Source organism: Spea bombifrons, chromosome 6, assembly GCF_027358695.1.
Source record: "Spea bombifrons isolate aSpeBom1 chromosome 6, aSpeBom1.2.pri, whole genome shotgun sequence".
Taxonomy (NCBI): Eukaryota; Metazoa; Chordata; class Amphibia; order Anura; family Pelobatidae; genus Spea; species Spea bombifrons.
Genome location: NC_071092.1, coordinates 20050526 through 20073368, shown reverse-complemented (window position 1 = coordinate 20073368; position 22843 = coordinate 20050526). Strand labels below are relative to the sequence as shown.

The 22843-nt window shown below is 40.2% G+C and overlaps 1 protein-coding gene across 1 annotated transcript in view; it reads right to left on the bottom strand.

Moving 5' to 3' along the window:
• FOXRED2 (FAD dependent oxidoreductase domain containing 2) overlaps window positions 1-17005 on the bottom strand; it is a 114479-nt gene extending 97474 nt beyond the window's left edge. The window contains exon 1 of the mRNA XM_053469060.1: window positions 16949-17005. The gene's annotated coding sequence lies outside the window, so the exon portion shown is untranslated. The remainder of the gene's footprint in view (window positions 1-16948) is intronic.
• Between the last annotated feature and the right edge of the window lie 5838 nt (window positions 17006-22843).

The following is a 22843-nucleotide window of genomic DNA, read 5'->3' as shown; positions in this document are numbered from 1 at the left end:
TAATACATATACACTCACTGGCTATTTTATTAGGTACACCTTGCTCGTGTCGGGTTGGACCCCCTTTTGCCTTCATTCTTCTTGGCATACTTTCTACAAGGTCCTGGAAACACAGTTGCTGCAGATTTGATGGCTGCACATCAATTATGTCAATCTCCCGTTCCACCACATCCCAAAGGTATTGGGATTTAGATCTGGTGACTGTGGAGGCCATTGGAGTACAGTGAACACATTTTCATGTTCAAGAAATAGTTTAAGATGATGCGAGCTTTGTGACATGGTGCATTATCCTGCTGGAAGTAGCCATCAGGAAGACGAGTACGCCATGGTCATAAAGGGATGGACATGGTCAGCAACAATACTCAGGTAGGCTGTCACGTTTAAACGATGCTCAATTGGTACTAAGGGGCCCAAAGAATGCCACACCATTATACCTCCACCACCACCCTTGTTCACTTAAATCCCTTTTCTTTCCCATTCTGATGCTCAGTTTGACCATGTCTACATGCCTAAACACATTCAAGGTGGAACTTCAAAAGATGGCAGCTCTGTCTCTAATATTAACGTTAACAAAGGCCGTCTCTAGATGAAAATGGACAGACAAATTAAGCTATCCTAAGAGATGAAGTAAAAAATTAAGTATACATGAAAAAGGGATGTAGGGAAGCCCCCGGTACCCTAAGCTGAATTAGACAGAAGCAATTAGGTAAAATGCATTCATTAAACACATATGGAGAGATTCTACACTTGCAAGGGGGGCCCAAAAGGGCACTACATAGTTACATAGTTAGATAGGCTGAAAAAAGACATGCGTCCATCAAGTTCAGCCTTTCCCATATCTGTATTTCTTCCTGTTTATCCAAAAGAAGGCAAAAAAACCCCAGTTGAGCGCTTTCCAATTTTGCACAAGCTAGGGAAAAAATTCCTTCATGACCCCAGCATGGCAGTCAGATCCCTCCTTGGATCAAGAAGCTGTTTCCCCGCAGTCTAAAAGTTATATCCCTGGACATTATGTTTTTTGTAAATATTCATCCAATTGCTGTTTAAATGTACTGTATTTGCTCGATTATAAGACAAGGTTTTTTTCAGAGCAAATGCTCTGAAAAATACCCCTCGTCTTATAATCGGGTCGTCTTATAATCAGACCTCAAATAGGTCTGACTATGAGACGACTAAGATCCAGATCCCCCGCAGCTGCAGGGGACCTGGATCCTCCTGTCTCCAACCCCCCCCCGCCCCACTTACCGGTACTTCTGAGTCCCCAGTGTGTAGCTGGGGCACAGTGTAGATGTCTACGCGATTTGCGTAGACAACTTCCGCTGCAGCAGGAAGGAGGTGTGGCTAGCAGCGGGGGTTGTCTGCATCCATCGCGCAGACCTTCCCCGGCTGCCAGAGATCAGAGTTCCCTGCACCGCTACCCCGGCTACATGACAGGGAAGTCAGAAGCACCGGTAAGTTTTGGGGGGGGGCAGGGGAATGTTAAATGGGGGGCATAAGGCATTTCTGGAGGCAGAGTGCTCTGTGAAATGCCTTTTAACCCCCTTAATGCCACTCTGCCTCCAGAAATGCCTTTTTTAACCCTCTATACGCCACTCTGCCTCCTGAATGCCTTAAACCTCCCTATATGCCACTCTTCCCCATAATATGCCTTTTAACCCTCTAAATGCCAGAGTGGCATATAGGGGTATAAGGCATTTCTGGAGGCAGAGTGGCACATAGGGGGTCAAAAGGCATATCATGGGGCACAGTGGCATTTAGAGGGTTAAAAGGCATATCATGGGGCACAGTGGCATATAGGGGGTATAAGGCATTTCTGGGGCAGATGTGCATAACTGGAGGGCAGGTTGGAAAATAGAAGGAAATAAAACCAAAAAATTGTTCTCAATCATAGCTTTTATTAAAAAAAATAGTTTAGATGAATTAACATTTACTGGTAAAACTTTTTTCCTATAGGGCCGTCTTATATTCAGGCTTTTTCTTTTTTTCCTAAATTAATATTCAGATTTGGGGGGTCGTCTTATAATCAGGATCGTCTTATAATCGAGCAACTATGGTATGTACAGATTTAGTCTTCACAAATTAAATGAGATTTGGCATCAAATTATAATTAACCCCTTTTTGACAAAGGCTGATTTTCTTTTTGTACCCTTCGTGACAATAGCTGTTTTAATATTTCTGCGGTGCTCGTGTTTAGCTGTAGTTTTGTTCTTTCCTGTTTACTGAACCCACACAAGTTATATATTGTTTTTTCAGGACAAGAAGGGCTTTCTTTAGATGTCATTGTTTAGATTGTATCATATCATTTACCATTAAAAAAGTATAAAAAAGACTTTCTGACTTTTACTTTTAAGAATCTTAAGAGTTAAGAAATACCCCAATATTTTTATGTTTTTTTGCTTTTTTCTGCATGCTATGGGGCAATAAGTACAAGTAGCATTTTGCTATTTCAAAACCATTTTTTCCAAATCTGGTAATTCTTCCCCTATGTGCTATTTCAGGTATCTTTGAAGACTAGACACCCCAGGTTATTTCAAATGTTAGTATTTTAACTTTTTCCATGCACTATTCTACCGCCAGTCTTTCTCAAACTTTGTAGTAGTCATTGTTTTGCGTTTTTGTTTTTTCCACACACATTTTAATTCATGTATGAATTTACAACTCCTGGTATATGCCACTGTCACACAATACCCCTATATGCGTCCAGTAACATCTCCTGAGTACAGTGATCCCACTGGCTGTTTTGGGGCAAAAGGGACACATTTGAGGCATGCACATTTTTCAATGTTGAACTTTATTTGGTGACCCTGTGCCCATGCCCTATTTGGTACATCTTTGAGTCTGGCCAATTCAATGTGCCCAATAAAACCATATATTTTTGAAAATTAGACACCACAGGGTATTTCAAATGCTGGTATTTTAACTCTTTCAATGCGCTTGTTCTACCACCAGCCTTTGTCAAAGTTAGCAGTAGTATTTTTTGTGTGTATTTTTCCCACACATGTAATTTAGGTATGAATTTACAGGTCCTGGTATATGTCACTGTCACACAACAGCCCAATATGTGTTCAGCAACATCTCTTGCGTACAGTGATACCACCCTTACATGGGTTTATCGGGTTGTTTGGGGGCTGAAAGCCACATTTGGGACATGTGCATTTTTCAATTGGAAATTAGACATGTGGTCATTGTGTTAATTGGGACATTGTTGAACCCAGCCAATTCAATTTACCCCATTTTTTAGAACTGGAAGGTTCCTCTGATGGAACATCTGTGACATCTGTGGAAAATTATTTTTACATGTTAAATTTTTTATTTATTTTTAGATTATTTTTTTTACGTTACATTTTTTTTCTCATTTATTTTACTAATCACATAGTGATTAGAAAGCTGAGCTCCGATTTTCCGTATTAGTGGCCCTCATGCATTATGTCTCGGGGCTCTGTCGACTCTCTCCTTTATGGTGCTGCGCCCGACGTCGACAGCTAATCCTGTTTTGTTATTATGCCTTTGTATAACATTTCTATGGGCTCATCAGCGTGTATGTATCTCTTAAACCCGCTATGTTGCGCTTGTTTCTTATGTATCTTTGGAACTCACCTTCTGTACCTATAACATAAAATAAACTAAATTTCTTCTAAAAAAAAAAAAAAAGAAAGCTGAGCTCCACTGACTTTCATGGCTGAATGCAGTACCTGTATTCAACCTGCAAGCGGAACTCTTTTCAACTCCATTGTTTTTTTTAAAGGATGCCGGCAGTGGCGGTTGTGACCGCTCTCTGGAGCAGTCACAGCGCATCCTGGGGTGAGTTTTCGGTGTCACTGAAATGCCATAACCATAAGAATATCCTAAATATTTCTCTTTCAAAATGCCTGATGTAAATGCTCAGACCTTAATCTGTCCTTGGTCTCATTTTAAGTTTCAGGATAGCATTATGCATGTTTAATTTCCCTCACTGTACAAGCCATTCCTGAGGCTGTTACATTTAACTACCACCCTCTCTGTAAATAAGCCTCCGTTTTTTAGATAAAGAACGTGTTCTAACATTTCTTCTCCTTTGAAATAAACTTCCAGTTTGTTAAATCCCTCCCAGGGACATGCAGTTTACATAGCTATACTCTAAAAGAGGAAATCGTGCGTCTTCCAACAAGACTGATCTCTTGTTACTGCTAGGCTGACAACCTCCTTGTCGCCCATTTGAACACTCCCCCCAAAATATTCTGTCTGTAGGCAGGGTGTTCCTCATACTGCCCTTTCGTCAGGTATAAGCATTCATAAGTAGCTATGCACCAGCAGGGTGGTCCTCCTGTGAAAATAGATCCGTGGCACATCTCTAAGACTGGACACCTCCTTAAGCCAATAATAGCTACTGAGGTTATATATACAACTTCTGTTTTATCTGTGTTTTGTACTAAGTTATAGTGTTTATATAAAATGCAAATGCTGTTCAATGTTCAGTCTAAGTTTTAGTACCCAATACTGCTGCTGAATGTGGGGTTCTGGATTGTTCTCAGGTAATTCTCTTTCTATTCCCCCTTTGCACAGCCAAGATAAGTGTTTTGGTTTATTGTTTGATCTTTGTTGCTGAATTCCTTTACCATCCACAGGGAAATAGTGTCAGAGTTAGCGGGGGACCATGACCACCATCTCTAGAGGGTTGACGCAGATAACCTACATTGACCATACAAACAAAAAATAATAAAGTGCACTCTGTGTTACTCTATTACAAAACAAAGTGTAAATTAGAAATGAGTGGGGACGCAGAAGAGGAGCGGCGTGCAAGGAAGATAAGCCTAGCAGCAGCATTTAGGACAGACCGCAGAGGAGACAGTAGAATGCCAAACAGAAGAGTGTTGCAGTAGTCAAGACGGGAAATAAGTGAATGAACCAGAGTTTTTGTGGATTCTTGGGTGAGGAATGGGTGAGAGATGATTTTTTAGGTGCAAGTGGCAGGATCTGGCAAGGGGCTGAATGTGAAGGATGAAGGAGAGGTTTGAGTCAAGCATCGGGCCTGGTTAGTAGGAGAGATAGTCGTGTTGTTAATGATAGAGAGTGGAGATGGAAGATAATAAGTTCAGTTTTAGAAAGATTACGTTCCAGGTAGCGTTGTGACATCCATGAAGAAATAGCAGACAAGCAGTTGGTAATACAGGACATAAGAGATGGAGAGAGAGATCAGGAGAAGACAGGTAGATTTGGGTATCATCTGTATATACCGTATTTGCTCGATTATAAGACGAGGTTTTTTCCAGAGCAAATGCTCTGAAAAATACCCCTCGTCTTATAATCGAGGTCGTCTTCTAATCAGACCTCATTCTGCTTCGGCCGTGCTGCTTACCGGGCTTTGATCGCGAGCAGCGTCTCTGCTATTAGCAGCAGGAAACAGGAAGCTAGCACAGTCCTCACATAACTCTACCTCCCCCCTCCTTCCTCTGGGGGCGGGGCCAGAGAAGTTGCTCTCACAGCCGGGCCCCTGCAGAAGTCTGCGAGTGGGAGATCTGCAGTTCAGGTAAGAGGGTGGGGGGTTTGAGCGTGTGTGTATGTGTGATTAATGGAATGAATGAGTATTTAAATGTTTGTGAATGAGTGTGTGTGTGTGATAGCATGGCTGTGTAAGGGGGTGGGGGTGGTAGCATGGCATAGGGAGGCTGTAATCACACTTCTAACATCCCCAGGTTCCAGCATGTACTGGCTGCCTTGGCTTGATAGGAGTGTGATTGCTGTTAGCAGTATATATATATATATATATATATATATATATATATATATATATATATCTCCAGAAATGCATTTTAACCCCCTATATGCCACTCAGCCCCATGATATGCCTTTTAACCCACTATATGCCAGAGTGTATAAGGCATATCATGGGGCAGAGGGGCATATAGGGGGTTAAAAGGCATATCATGGGGCACAGTGGCATATAGGAGGGTATAAGACATTTCTGGAGGCAGAGTGGCATATAGAGGGTTAAAAGGCACATCATGGGGCAGAGTGGCAAATAGGGGGGTATAAGGCATTTCTGGGGACAGAGTGGCAAGCCTGGGGGGGCAGGTTGGCAAATAAAAGGAAATAAAAAATATATTTTTCTCAATCATAGCTTTTATTAAATATGAAAATTAGTTTACATGAATTAATATTTACTAGTAAAACTTTTTTCCTATAGGGTAGTCTTATATTCAGGCTTTTTGTTTTTTTCCTAAATTAATATTTTGATTTTGGGGGGTCGTCTTATAATCAGGGTCGTCTTATAATCGAGCAAATACGGTAGATGATACTGGAGGCCAAATGAGTTGATTAGTTTGCCAAGAGATGAAGTATAAAGAGAGAACAGCAGAGGGCCAAGGACTGAACCTTGGGGGGCGCCAACCAAAAGTGGAAGGGATGATGATGTCTTGCCAGAGAAGCTGACAGAACTATTCCTCATTATATTATCTAGATCACTCAAAACCATGTAGGTATGCAGAGAGTTGGCAAACTCGTATCGACAGTTATCTTGCTGAACATATAAAAAAGAAAGCTCTCAAAAGAACAGGCATCCCATCTGGAAAACTCTCCCTCTCTAGAGGAACTGACCTTTGTCATAAAGAACTCTCAAGCAGGGAAAAGTCCTGGCCTGGATGGCTTTCCGTTAAGCTACTATAAAACCTTTTCGGATCAGTTACTCCCACAATTGCTTAAGACACTAAACTACATATTAGAGGGTGGGGTTTTACACTCAAAAATGCTCATGGCCATCAAGAAAAAAAAGACCCTTCCCTGTGCCAAAGTTATAGACCGAAATCTTTGCTCAACACTGGTTTGAAATTTTTTGCTTCAGGTTGTCACCAGATAGTCCATCCTGATTAAACTGGCTTTGTCCCTGCCAGAGAAGCAAAAGACCATACGATTAAACTTCTAAACATCATTCACAGGACTTACAAAAGTAATAGGAAGTTACTGCTCCTTTCAACAGATGCTGGAAAGGCATTCAATAGGGTGGGCTGGCTGTTTATGTTCTATGCGCTTCTGATGCTGGGTATTGGGTCCTAACATGCAAGTGGATAGGAAGGCCCTCTAGAACCAAGGGTTCTAAAACTATTCCAGACCCTAATGATTCATATACCCAAACAATTCTTTGATACCCTTAGATACCCTGGGGGTAATCGAAGTCCATGCCAGAGATATACCCAGTTAGGATTTCCAAAATATAGGGGTGGTTTAGCACTTCTCCATGTCCTAAAATACTATCAGGCAAAAAACCTGTTACTGTCACACTCACCTCTTCGTTGCCGCACGCACGCGAGCGAGCAGAAGACTGCTCGCGCGTGGTGGCGGCTTCCGTGCACCCCTTCGTTGCCGCACGCGAGCAGAAGACTGCTCGCGCGCGGTGGCAGCTTTCTGATACCCCTTCTGTGCCGCACACACGCGTGCAGAAAACTGCTTGCGCGCGGCGGTCTTCTGGGGATCCCATTAACCCCTCCGATGCGGGTGGTCGAATGTCCGACCACCGGCATCAGGGACGGAGGTCCGGAGCTGGGAGTCTTGCTTCTGCCGGGCATCGTATTGCCCGACGAAGCAGTGACTCCCAGTATCTGGTACTTACCCGGGCTCGGTCTTCAGCCATTCCTCCTGCTTGTCCTGTAGGGGGAATGGCCAGTCTGCCTCAAAGGTGGGGTTCTGGGAGATCCTCCAGTGCTATTGGGTCACGGGCTGGGAGGCGGAGCTTGTAATTTTGGCGCCGGTTTTAAATACCCCGGATATGCTTTGTCTGGTACCCTGTTGTGGTCGTTGTTGCAGTTTTGATCCCTTACGTTTGTACTTCTTGATATCTCTGGATTTTTGATCTTTTGCTTGCCTGACTATCCTTTGCCTGCCGATTTTGTACCGTACCCGCTCCGTTGCTGACCCGGCTTGTTGGACTACCCGCTCCGTTGCTGACCCGGCTTGTTGGACTACCCGCTCCGTTGCTGACCCGGCTTGTTGGACTACCCGCTCCGTTGCTGACCCGGTTTCTCTAAGTATATCGTACGTTTCTGTTTGGCATTGCTGTATTGGCTCCGTCTTCTGTATCTGCTGTTCATATCCTTGTACCCAACTCGTTCCTATATTATCCGCTTACACCTAGCCTCCTCACTGTTGGGTATCATCTAAGTCCTAGCTCCCTGTCACTAAGGGTATCCTTTGGTGATAGGGTTCCGGGCAGAATAACTCCTGCGGTGTGCGCTATCGTGTTAGTGGTCGTGACAGTTACGAATTGATCAGTTAGAAATGGAAGTGAGCCACGGGTGGCACTGGAGCTGGAGGGATTGCATGGTGGCATCATACACTGCTTATCGCCGAACCGCAGGGATCCAGAGCCCAAAACGCACCCGTTAGTTTCTGTGACATCGGCGGTCGGTTGGACAGCAGGCTCTGCTCTTCACGGCTCCCCCCCCCCGATGCTACCACTCCTGGATAACCCAGACTTCCCACCGGGCTTTCCACATGGGACTTTTGCTTTTCTGGGGGTTCCCTACCCTATACAACTATATAGAATCAGAGAGATTTGCTTTCTGTCAGATTACTCAGCAACATAACATTTCTCGGGACTTGATGAAGTTTGAAACTTTTTGTACAAATCCCAACCCCCCCCAAACAGGGAATATCTAAGCTCTATACCCCAATTGTTGCTAACAAATACACCCCCCGTTTTACCTTCCAAAGTGGGAAACTGCTCTAGATATATCTTTTACTGATGACAAATCGTCCAAAATGTTCATATTAATAGTATCGAACCCCACTGTGGCTCTGTGGAATCTTTCCGAGGGCAGATGGGAGGTGTTGAGATGCATGGAAGCATTTGGATCCATGATCCACATCTGGTTGCATTGCCTACGGCTCTCCAAAAGCCTTGTATATCGAGCCATATTTCAAATCTGTGACAGACCCCTCCCTGGTGGCTTATATGCTCCTACATCATAGGATGTCTCGAACGCACCCTACTCCAAGCGTGCGTATGACTTGGTTCTGTCTGCCCTAGAGCGAAAATAGTGATAAAAATATCCACCCTTAATACCACCCACAATTAACTATAATGATATAACTAATATAACGCTGCCACCACCAAGACAATTTATAAATGGGGTGCCTTGGTACCCCAAGCGATTTAGACAAAAAAACCCACACAATATATTTTAACACAATAATTAGGCAATGTCAAATTACCAATTAAATTGTCTCATCAGGTAACGTGAGTCTTTACCAGACAAAGGCAGAACTTAACCCCTTAAGGACAATACTGTTTCTTACTCATAGTATACTGTGGGACAATGGCTCTTTTAACATTTTTCAGTGTTTTTTTTTTTTCAGGACAAACAGGGCTTTCTTTAGATACCATTATTTTTATCATATCATCTAATTTACTATAAAAAAAATGATAAAATATGATGATTTTGTGTTAAAAAATTACTTACTCACTTTTTAAACAAAAAATTTTTACTCATCTCCAAAAACTAATGAAAAAAACCTTCTAAATAGATTCTACTATTTGTCCTGAGTTTAGAAATAGCCAATGTTTTGATGTTTTTTTTGTTGCTTTTTTCTGCATGTTATGGGGCAATAAGTACCGGTAGCGTTTTGCTATTTCAAAACCATTTTTTCCTCAAAGCTGGTCATTCTGCCCGATGTGCTATTTTGAGTATCTTTGAAGCCGGCCAATGACCAATTTAACCATTTCCATGCACTAGTTCCACCATCAGCCTTTGTCAAACTTTATGGTAGTAAAAATTGTGCTCCAGGTATAATTTACAGCTCCTGGTATATATCACTGCCAAACAACATCCCAATATGTGTTCCTCAACATCTCCTGAGCGCAGTGATACCCCACATGCATGGGTTTGTTAGTTTGTTCGGGGACTAAAAGGCCCTTTTTGAGAGGTGTGCATTTTTAAAATTGGAATTTTGACATGTCAAAAAGTCTGCCCACATATCCTATTTCAGGTATCTTTGAAGCCGGCCAATACAATTTACCCCATCAAACCAAATATTTTTGAAAACAAGACACCCCAAGGTATTTGAAATGCTGGTATTTTAACCCTTTCCATGCACTAATTTTACCACCAGCCTTTGTCAAACTTTATGGTGGTAAATTTATTTTGTCTTTCTTTCATATACCTTGTAATTCAGGTATAAATTTACCGCTCCTGGTATATGTCCGTGTCAAACAACACCCCAATATGTGTTCAGTAACATCTCCTGAGGATAGTGATACCCCACATGCATGGGTTTGTTGGGTTATTTGGGAGGTAAAAGGCTACCTTTGTGAGGTGTGTATTTTTTTGCCATTTAGACATCTGGTCAGTCTGTGCCCACGTCCCATATTTGGGACATCTTTGAAGCCGGCCAATTCAATTTACCCCATCAACTCATACATTTTTTTAAAACTAGACACCCTATGGGCATTTATAATGTCAATATTTTAACTCTTTTCATGCGGGAAATTTTGTGAAGATAAGGAATTGTAGGACTTGCTCATAAGAAAAGCGTTTTTATTTTTTTTTTTGGTCACAGTGGGGATTTTTACATGTTACCATATTTTTTTTTTACATTTTTGAACATTCATTTTTTTTAAAAAAAATTGTTTAAATTCATCAATGTTTCCAGTAGTATTTTTTGTGTTTTTTCCCCCACATTCTATATTAGGTATACATTTACAGCTCCTTGTAGATGTCACTGTTAAAAAACAATATGAGTTCAGCAGCATCTCCTGAGTACAGTGATACCTCTCATGCATGGGTTTGTTGGGTTTGGGGGCTAAAAGGCCACATTTGTCACATGTGAATTTTTCAAATTGGAAAACTGACATGTGGTCATCCTGCCCCCTGCCAATTCAATTTACCTCATCAAATCATACACCTCCATGAAAATTAGACACGCCATGGGTATTTAACATGCCAGTATTTTAACTCTTTCCATGTGTGAATTGTTTGTGAAAATATAGCGCTATAGCCACATTGAGGCATTACAGTAAGACCATTTGGGTGAAGAAAGCGATCATAGATGTCCTATGTCCTGAAAAATACAATACATAACTTTTGTGGCAGTATATAAAAAGAAGAAAATTACAGCTAAACATGAGCAACGCAGAAATGTTAAAACAGAGATTGCCACAAAGCGTACAAAAAATAAAAATAGCATTGTCCTTAAGGGGTGATGGTACATTTAATCCGTCAACAGTTTGTAGGGGGAACCAACAATATATATATTTTTTTTTAAAAAGTACTATAAAACACTGATTGGATTATTTGTGGCCGTCTCTCAAAAAGAGTACCAGATACGTTAACATTACATTAGTTAGTAACAAAGGCTAAAGATATATTACAGGGCTTGGGAAAAAAAATGTCAGGTGACCATGGTGACTAGAAACCAGTTCCTGGAGCCCAGGGTTTTACAGGGCTACCATCATGAATCCAGTGTAACGATCACTGTAAGACATTCAGTGGGGTCACATAATGAACACTACATGCCCGCACTGGGTGCCTCACGCCATTGACCTGTAAAGAGGCAAGATGATATCCTCCTCTAGTGAATCAATACCCCATTTTATGCATGCCAAAACCTTATTGGCCCTTGCAGCTGCTGACTGACATTTTGCACTGTTGTGAAGTATGTTGTCTACCATTATTCTTAAATCCTTCTCATGGGTAGTTTTCCCCAGGGATATTCCATTCATAGTATAGGTAAATGTATAGTGCCAGAGTCAGAATGTCTACTGTAGTAGTGCCAGATTCAGTGTGTATGAGTTCATAGTGTTAGAGTGTGTGTTTTTACATACGTAGAGTGTTAGCCAGTGTGTGTTTGTACATATGTAAAAGAGTGTGTTGCGAGCGTGAGCGGTGTTGTTTATGTGTTGTGTATGGTATTAGCATGAGTGTGTGTCAGCATGCAGTGTTAGAGTGTGTGTATTTGCATGTAACTAACCACAGAATGGTAACATGTGTGTGTTACTGCAGTATGTGGCGTGTTACTGTATGGTGTGAGCAAATGAATGTTAGTGTATAGCAAGGCTTGACAAACCCCAGGCACCAGGTCTGCCTTTTGGCTAAGATCAAGTGAGTGCCTGTGAGAGAGGGAAAGCTTGGTCCTCTGGCCTTAGGGCTGGGTAAGCATGAAGCCCCGAGGTTGTTTTTAGGTCCCCAGTCCTTGGTCCCGGACTGGGCGATGTGCACCATGTGTTAGTGTGGCTCTAAGCGCACTGTACCCTTTCACGCGTCACATGCTGGTAAGCACCTTTTAGCACCTCGGACCCCTACATGCACTTTTACTTTTGTATGCACTAGCCTTCTGGCTCAGTGTGCGGTGCATACGAACATTTTTTTTATCACACCAGCCAGTAAGGATGGGGCTTCCACTGGGAGCGTTTCTGTATATAGTTTTACCACATGATTGCACTGGGTTTTTTTTTTTTCACAGCGCATATGTGCTTTTACTTTTTTGATAATTTTTGTATTTATACAAACAGCGATGTGATAAAACGGACACGACGAACGATGAAAAGCCACGGATGAAAAGGTCCGGCTTTTCTGGTGAGGAGGAGAGTCAGGTAGCTCCTTTGAGTAGCCCCCCCCTCCAAACGAAGATCTGGCCCTCCTGCAGGCCTTATGGCCGAGGAGGGAAAGAAGGGGTCGCATCTCCTTCGGGAGTGCGACCCCCGAAGAAACAAAGAAGGGCACTGGCACTTTTTTCTGTTTTTCTTCACAACGAAGCACGAACCTCGGGGCTTCGGAAATAGAAAGAAAAACATAATTGGGAAGAAAAAGAGTTGCTGACCTCTGACATATTATAATTATTATTATAAACCTAAAATAAAAAACATACCCCAGGACGGCGGCTGAAATAGTGAAAACAAAAACCCTGAAAACGAAAGCAGTTCACAGCAATGTACTCATAAAAACGTTTCAAGTATATAAGCGGAGGTATGATTTGTTTGAATCAGAAATCCCATGACAAAGGAAAAAAAAATATTTGAATTGGTAACGTTCCTGAAACCTGCAGCCTAATGTACCTCTGACATACTAACCAGCATATTGGGATGATTGGTTGCAATGCTCAGAACTACCACTAGGTCAGTACACTTTTTATACACATGCATGGCAGTGTCTGTTTTTTTCTGTAGTGCTTAATTCTAAGTTGCAAAAAGAAGCTGCAAATGTTTAACTATTCCCTTCCTGGGAATAGATTTCTTTCTTTTTTTAAATATGGGGATTATGGGAGGAATATCATGGTCCCACACGCTAAGGAAAATATTTGATCTATTTCTGATAAGAATATGGTTAGAATTATTTTTCTACATGGGGATTTTCGGTGGAAAATAATACTTATATATTACAAATTACACATTTCCCCTATTTCTTATGAGCGGAATATCATGGTTACACCCGCTAAATAACATATTTGTTATCTATTTCTGTGAAGAATATGGGTAGAATTGCTTTTCTTTATGGGGATTATGGGTGCGATACCATGCTTGTGCATGTCAAGGAACACATTTGACCTGTTTCTAATAGGAATAGGGGTATAATTATTTTTCCACATGGGGATTATGGGAGGAATATCACAATTACACATGACAAGGTAAGTTTTTCACCATTTTCTGTTAAGAATATCATACCATATTTGCTTGATTATAAAACTAGGTTTTTTTTCAGAGCAAATGCTCTGAAAAATATCCCTTGTTTTTTATTCAAGGTCGTCTTCTAATCAGACCTCAAATAGAGGTCTGACTACAAGACTAAGATCCAGATCCCCTGTAGTGCTGCAGGGGACCTGGATCTTTCTTTCTGGCAGCCAGTGGCAGTCTGTGCGATGCGTGCAGACAAACTCAGGTGGTGCTGGCAGTTCCGCCGGGGCTTCTATGGTGGAGCATCGGAAGGTCATGTGATGCTGGCAGTCATAGAAGCCCCGGTGAAAGTACTGGACAACCGCGGCGGAGGTCTACATCACACGGACCTCCACCGGCTGCCCCACTAGACACCAGGGAGTCTGAAGCACTGGTCACAAGTAAAGGGATGCACTGGTAAGTTGGGGGGGGGGTTAGAGTGGCATGGGGGTTTAAATGGTTTTCTGGAGTCAGAGTGGCATATAGGGGGTTATAAGGCACATCAGGTAGGCAGAGTGGAAGATAGGGGGTTAAAAGGCATTTCAAAGTTGCATATAGGGGTGTATAAGGCATGTCTGGGGGAGTGGCAATTAGGGGGTTCAAATGCATGTCAGGGAGGCAGAGTGGCAGGCCGAAACCTGGCATTTTTTCAATCATAGTTTTTTATTAAATATGAAAAAATAGTTTACATGTGATTTAATATTTACTCGTAAAAATGTTTTTTTTTTCTATAGGATAGTCTTATATTCAGGCTCCCCCCCCCAAATTAATATTCAAACTTGGGGGAGGGGGTTGTCTTATAATTGAGCAAATATGGTAGTTTTCTACATGGGGATTATGACAAAGACTGGTGGTATAATTAGTGCATGGAAAGAGTTAAAATACTAGCATTTGAAATACCCTGGGGTGTCTAGTTTGATGGGGTAAATTGCATTGGCCATCTTCAAAGATACCCAAAATACCAAATGGGGGAAGAATTACCAGATTTGGAAAAAATGGTTTTAAAATAGCAAAACACTACCTGTAATTGCTGCCCCATAACGTGCAGAAAAAGCATAAAAAACATTGGGTATTTCTAAACTCAGGACAAATAGAATCTATTTAGCATTTTTTTACCATTAGCCTTTATAGATTTTTTCCCTCAATTTCTCATATTTTATACTTTTTGTTTTAGCAAAGGATATGATACAATCAAAATAATGACATCTAAAGAAAGCCCTTCTTGTCCTGAAAAAAACCAATATATGACTTGTGTAGGTTCAGTTAACAGGAAAGAAGAAAGTTACAGCTAAACAAGAGCACCACAGAAATGTTAAAACAGCCATTGTCACAAAGGGGACAAAAAATAAAATTACCCATTGTCATGAAGGGGTTAAATCAGTAATCTAGCCCTACAAATATTATTATTACCGTATTTGCTCGATTATAAGACGACCCTGATTATAAGACGACCCCCCAAAATCTGAATATTAACTTAGGAAAAAAAGAAAAAGCCTGAATATAAGACGACCCTAAAGGAAAAAAGTTTTACCAGTAAATTCATGTAAACTATTTTTTTTAATAAAAGCTATGATTGAGAAAAATATTTTTTTTTTGTTTTTATTTCTTGTATTTTCCAACCTGTCCCCCAGTTACGCACATCTGCCCCCAGGCTTGCCACACCAATATGGCACTGTGGCCCATGATATGCCTTTTAACCCTCTATATGCCACTGTGCCCCATGGTATGCCTTTTGACCCCCTATGTGCCACTCTGCCTCCAGAAATGCCTTATACCCCTATATCCCATTCTGGCATTTAGGGGGTAAAAATGCATATTATGGGGCAGAGTGGCATATAGGGAGGTATAAGGCATTCCAGGAGGCAGAGTGGCATTAAGGGAGTTAAAAGGCATTATATAGAGCACTCTGCCTCCAGAAATGCCTTATACCCCTATATGCCACTCTGGCATTTAGGGGGTTAAAAGGCATATTATGGGGCAGAGTGGCATATAGGGAGGTATAAGGCATTTCAGGAGGCAGAGTGCACTATTAAATGCCCCCTTAACGCCACTCTGCCTCCTGAAATGCCTTATACCTCCCTATATGCCACTCTGCCCCATAATATGCCTTTTAACCCCCTAAGTGCCAGAGTGGCATATAGGGGTGTAAGGCATTCCAGAAATGCCCTACACACACACACACACACACTTACTTACCGATGCTTCCAATTTCCTGCTGTATTGCCGGGGCAGCGGGTTGACGTCTCATTCCGCGGCAGCCGGAAGGAGGTGGAGTTGGCAGCGGGGGTTTGTATGCGTCCGTCGCAAATACCTTCCCCGGCTGTCAGAGATCAGGAACTCTTGAAGTCTGATCTCTGACAGTCGGGGAAGGTATTTGCGACGGACGCATACAAACCCCCGCTGCCAACTTCACCTCCGGAAGCACGGAGGGGGGCGACGACAGGAGGATCCAGGTCCCCTGCAGCGGTGCGGGGGATCTGGATCTTAGTCTCCTAATCAGACCTCTATTTGAGGTCTGATTAGAAGACGACCCCGATTATAAGACGAGGGGTATTTTTCAGAGCATTTGCTCTGAAAAAAACCTTGTCTTATAATCGAGCAAATACGGTATTTATTTGAATAATAAATATTTTTATATAGCGCCATCAAATTCTGTAGCGCTGTACAATGGGTACACAGAACAAAAGTAATATGTAACATAATTTGACTTACAGAAAAAAACAGGCCTTGCTCAAAGGAACTTACAATCTAGAGGGAGTTAGGGTGTATTACACAATAGGTAAAAGTGAAATGTATTTATATCAGCAAGTGAATAGTTAAACAGTTCCAGCTTCTTTTTGCAACTTAATATCAAGCACTACAGAAAAGAACATACTTTGATTTACAACAGAGTCATTACAATGTATGTGTGTAAAAAGTGTACTGACACCTAGCGATAGTGCTGAGCATTGCAGCCAATCATACCATCATCCCATTATGCTGTTTTAGTGTCCCTTTGTCCACAAAGCGTCATCAATCAGACCGCAAGGTATTGTGATAACATAGAGCTTAAGTGACCCACCTAAATACGTCTTCCAAAATTTTAATACGTGAAAGCAAAAATATAAACCACAATTTTTACGCAAAACTAACATAACAAGTAACGACATGAGTGCTTATCTGGCATTCGTCCGTCGCGGTCTAAAAGGAAAGATTGGTAGGCTATATGATAATACCGAACAATTACTATCACATATTATTCACATAACACAATAACGTATGCGAAATACTCATAACCATAATCACATTCGAGTCAATAATGTACAAACATTGCATTTAGGGGGGAAAACATACATTAAAAACTTGCCGAGCTTTACTACTACATTCGCATCTGAAGAAACGGATGGTCGTTCTAGGAAGCCATATGTGATGTCACAGGTCATGTGAGTGCTTAGGCACGTGATACGCTGAAGACAACCGGAAGTTTCTAAGTAGCAGAATGCAGAACCTCGCAATCAGATGTTAGTGTTGAAAGACTAATTTATTAATAATCGTGACGGAGCGTGTGCTATGAATAAATAAATAAAATATTGTTTAACCCCTTCAGGACCGGGACGTACCTGGTACTTCCTGGTTACTGGTACCAGGTACGTCTCCTCCAAAAAACGCCCCCCACATCACCACGATCGCGGTGATGGTGGAGGCGCTGCAGCTTTTGAAGGGGCTCTGCTGCTGGTGGTCTGCCTGGAAACCCAGGCAGACCAGCAACAGCAAAAACGAGCCCCCAGAAGTCCTCTGATCAGTCCTGTAGGACTGATCAGGAGACTCCTCCTCTACAATCTCCAGTCTGTTGGAGATTGTGTCCCAGCTGCCAGAGGCAGCTTCAGGGACAGGGAGACAGGGTTCTTTGGTCTCCACATGAGTGTGGAGACCAGCCCCCCACCCTTTCTCAGTTAACCCCTACTCCCCTCTTCCTCAATTAACCCCTTCAATGCTGCGATTGTGTATGACCCCCATCGCAGCATTGCAGGGGTTAATATTAGTCCCCACAAGCTTGTGGGGACTAAATATCAGTCAATACTGTGCTTCAATGGAACATCAGCATTGAAAGTGTTAAAAAAAAATGTAAAAAAAAATAAAAAAATAAATTAATTTGAAAAAATAATAAAATAATAATAAAAAATAACAGCACTGACCTGTAAGTCCAGGGTGCTTCCAGGTCAAATGCTGGGCTGATCAGATCGCTCCTGGCCAATAGGAGTGATCGGATCATTATGGCAGCCGTGGATGACCCTGCTCTACAAAGAGAGAGGGGTCATCTAGGGTAATTATGAAAAAACACAAATTATTAATAAATGAAAAAATCATAATTATTACCTGATCACTTGTCGGTGACATTTTAAGTCGCTGATTATTGATCGGTCTCCCTGATTGATGTCAGCGGCCTAAACCTGTCACTTACAAGTAATCTGATGAAAAAAATATTTTAAAAAATGTAAATGCACATGTTCCAGTTTTGCCCTCATAGCTTCCTCAAAAAATGCATGAACCATGCATGTGAGGCCTTGTTGGAACCGGGGGATGTTGGTGAACATATGCTGTGCAAGAAATACATTTTAACATTGAAATGTATTTGTTAAAAACTCAATAAAATAAATTTTCCGTGAACTTTGGCAGACATCAGTGAAGAAATGGCTAACTGAAAACTGTCAAAACTACCCTAGTTGAACACCTTGACTTGTCTACTGTTCATAAATATATACTTTTATGGGGTAATTTACATTGGGGGGCTTCCAAAATGTCCCAAATGGGATATGGGGCCAGGAAACCAATTTCTGAAAATTCCAAATGTGAAAACGAAAATGCGCATGTTCCAGTTTTGCCCTCATAGCTTCCTCAAAAATTGCATGAACCATGCATGTGATGCCTTGTTGGAACCGGGGGATGTTGGTGAACACAATTTGGTGTTTTTTTTCTGCAGTTGCACATATTCTATACAAAATATAATATAAAATCTAAAGCAACATTGCAACATATGCAAAAAAAACCCCAAAAATATAAAAATACCTCAAAATTTGGCAGCAATTGGCGATAAAATCCCTGTTTGAAAAGTGTCAAAATGACCCTAGTTGTACACCTTGACTTATCTACTGTTCATAAACAAATCATTTTGGGGGGATAATCAGTATCTGTGACAACTATTGCAGTTATTAGACTACCATGCCAAATTTGAAAAAAATTACATTTCAAAAACGTAATGCATGCCTTGCAATATTTGCCCTATACTGGTCAAAATAGATGAAAATCCTGGCCATGTTGGGTGGTTTCCAAATCAGGACAAGTTAATGAATATATTTGGGATAATTTTTTCCCATTGGTTCAATGTGTGTACAATTTGTATGTATACAAAACTGTAAAAAAATGCGTTTTTTTCATTTTTCCCCCACTTTTTCCAGTTTATTTCAAATAAAACAATGTACTACCCAGCTTAATATGGTTTCAAATGAAAGCCCTACTTGTGCTGAAAAAAACAATATATGATTTGTGTGGGTGCACCAATTGATAAGAGAGAAATTACAGTTGAAGAAAGACATGGCAAAAACACAAAAACGGCTCCGGTCCTTTAGCGACACCCTAGCTTAAAAATCCCGGTCCTGAAGGGGTTAAAGGAACCCAAGATGATCTTATTACGTTTTTTTTTTTTTGTTTTTTTTTTTACTTTTGGCGTGTAATGCCTGTGTATACTCTTATGTGCTCTTATTCTAAGCATGCTGTTGTGAAGGACCTGTGTTCAATTGCCCACTCGCTAAGTACTTGTAGGGAGATCAGAATTCTGATCGTTTTACTGACAGTTTGTAGTTACACCCTCTAATTATTATTTATTGTTTTAAATAACGCCATCATATTCTGCAGCGCTTATTTGTAAACAACTAAGGATGCTGCTTCCACTTAACGTTTTGAATTATAAGCAACAACTTATTTAGTACACATAGCTGTAAAATATAGGAGAAAATAGATATCTGCTTTAACCCATTAATGACAAGGGTATTTCGCACCTTAAAAACGTTCTTGCCATTTTAATGGAACGTACTAAACAGCATATTGGGATGATGGTATGATTGGCTGCAATGCTCAGCACTATCAATAGGTAAATCAAAGTATGTTCTTTTAGGTAGTTCTTGATACTAAGTTGCAACGAATACATTGCAAAAAGAAGCTGCAAATACACTCTTGGCTTGGGCCCCCCTGCCGCCGGGGCCCGGTCGCACTCGCGACCCCTGCGGCCCCGGTAGTTCCGCCACTGTTGATTGGCACAATATGGGAATATATATTTTAAACATGGGAATTATGGGTGGAATATTATAGTTACACATGCAAAGGAACACATTTGACCCATTTCTAATAAGAATATGGGAATATTATTATTTTTACATGGGGATTATGGGTGGAATATCATGGTTACAGATGCCAAGGAACACATTTGACCTGTCTCTGATAAGAATATGGGCATTTTATTATTTTTACATGGGGATTATGGGTGGAATATTATAGTTACACATGCTAAGTAACACATTTGACCCATTTCTGATAAGAATATGGGTATAATATTTTTTTTACATGGGGATTATGGGTGGAATATCATGGTTACACATGCTAAGGAACATATTTGACCTATTCTGATAAGAATATGGGAATATTATTTTTTTTACATGGGGATTATGGGTGGAATATTATAGTTGCACAAGCTAAGGAGCACATTTGACCTGTTTCTGATAAGAATATGGCTATAAATATTTTTTTACATGGGGATTATGGGTGGAATATCATGTTTACAGATGCCAAGTAACACATTTGACCTGTTTCTGATAAGAATATGGGCATTTTATTATTTTTACATGGGGATTATGGGTTGAATATTATAGTTACACATGCTAAGGAACACATTTGACCCATTTCTGATAAGAATATGGGTTTAATATTTTTTTACATGGGGATTATGGGTGGAATATCATGGTTACACATGCCAAGGAACACATTTGACCTGCTTCTGATAAGAATATGGGCGTTTTATTATTTTTACATGGGGATTATGGGTGGAATATTATAGTTACACATGCTGAATAACATATTTGATCTGTTTCTGATAAGAATATGGGTATACTCATTTTTTTTACATAGGGATTATGGGTGGAATATTATAGTTACACATGCTAAGTAACACATTTGACCCATTTCCAAGCAGAATATGGGTATAATATTTTTTTACATGGGGATTATGGGTGGAATATTATGGTTACACATGCTAAGGAACATATTTGACCTATTCTGATAAGAATATGGGAATATTATTTTTTTTACATGGGGATTATGGGTGGAATATTATAGTTGCACAAGCTAAGGAGCACATTTGACCTGTTTCTGATAAGAATATGGCTATAAATATTTTTTACATGGGGATTATGGGTGGAATATCATGTTTACAGATGCCAAGTAACACATTTGACCTGTTTCTGATAAGAATATGGGCATTTTAATATTTTTACATGGGGATTATGGGTTGAATATTATAGTTACACATGCTAAGGAACACATTTGACCCATTTCTGATAAGAATATGGGTTTAATATTTTTTTACATGGGGATTATGGGTGGAATATCATGGTTACACATGCCAAGGAACAAATTTGACCTGTTTCTGATAAGAATATGGGCGTTTTATTATTTTTACATGGGGATTATGGGTGGAATATTATAGTTACACATGCTGAATAACATATTTGATCTGTTTCTGATAAGAATATGGGTATACTCATTTTTTTTACATAGGGATTATGGGTGGAATATTATAGTTACACATGCTAAGTAACACATTTGACCCATTTCCAAGCAGAATATGGGTATAATATTTTTTTACATGGGGATTATGGGTGGAATATTATAGTTACACATGCTAAATAACACATTTGACCTGTTTCTGATAAGAATATGGGAATATTATTATTTTTACATGGGGATTATGGGTGGAAGATCATGGTTACAGATGCCAAAGAACACGTTTGACTTCTTTTTGATAAGAATATGGGAATTTTATTATTTTTACATGGGGATTATGGGTGGCATATTATAGTTACACATGCTAAGTAACATATTTGACCTGTTTCTGATAAAAATATGGGAATATTATTATTTTTACATGAGGATTATGGGTGAAATATTATAGTTACACATTCTTAGGAACATTTTTGACCCATTTCTGATAAGGATATGGGTATAATCTTTTTTTACATGGGGATAATGGGTGAAATATTATAGTTACACATGCTAAGTAACATATTTGACCTGTTTCTGATAAGAATATGGGAATATTATTTTCACATGGGGATTATGAGCGGAATATTATAGTTGCACATGCTAAGGAACACATTTGACCTGTTTCTGATAAGAATATGGCTATAAGTATTTTTTTACATGCGGATTATGGGTGGAATATCATGATTACAGATCCCAAAGAACACATTTGACCTGTTTCTGATAAGAATATGGACATTTTATTATTTTCACATGGGGATTATGGGTGGAATATTATAGTTACACATGCTAAGTAACATATTTGATCTGTTTCTGATAAGAATATGGGTATATTTTTATACATGGGGATTATGGGTGGAATATTATAGTTACACATGCTAAATAACACATTTGACCTGTTTCTGATAAAATTATGGGAATATAATTTTTTTACATGGGGATTATGGGTGAAATATTATAGTTACACATGCTAAGGAACACATTTGACCTGTTTCTGATAAGAATATGGCTATAAATAATTTTTATATATGGGGATTATGGGTGGAATATTATGGTTACACATATTTAGTACCTTATTTGACAAGTTTCTGTTAAGAATATGGCTATAATTATTTTTCTACACGGGGATTATGGGTGCAATATCAAGGTTACACATGCCATGGAACACAATTGACCTCTTTCTGATAAGAATATGGGTAAAATAATTTTTCTACATGGGGATTATGGGTGGAATATTATGGTCACACATGCCTAGTAATGTATTTCACTTGTTTCTGATAAGAAAATGGGTATGATTAAATTTTTTCATAGATATTATGGATACTATGATATGATTGCACGTGCCATGTAACATATTTGATCTATTTCTGTTGAGAAAATGGTTATAACTGTTTTATAACCAAGATGATTTGATGGGGTAAATTGAATTGGCCGGGTTCA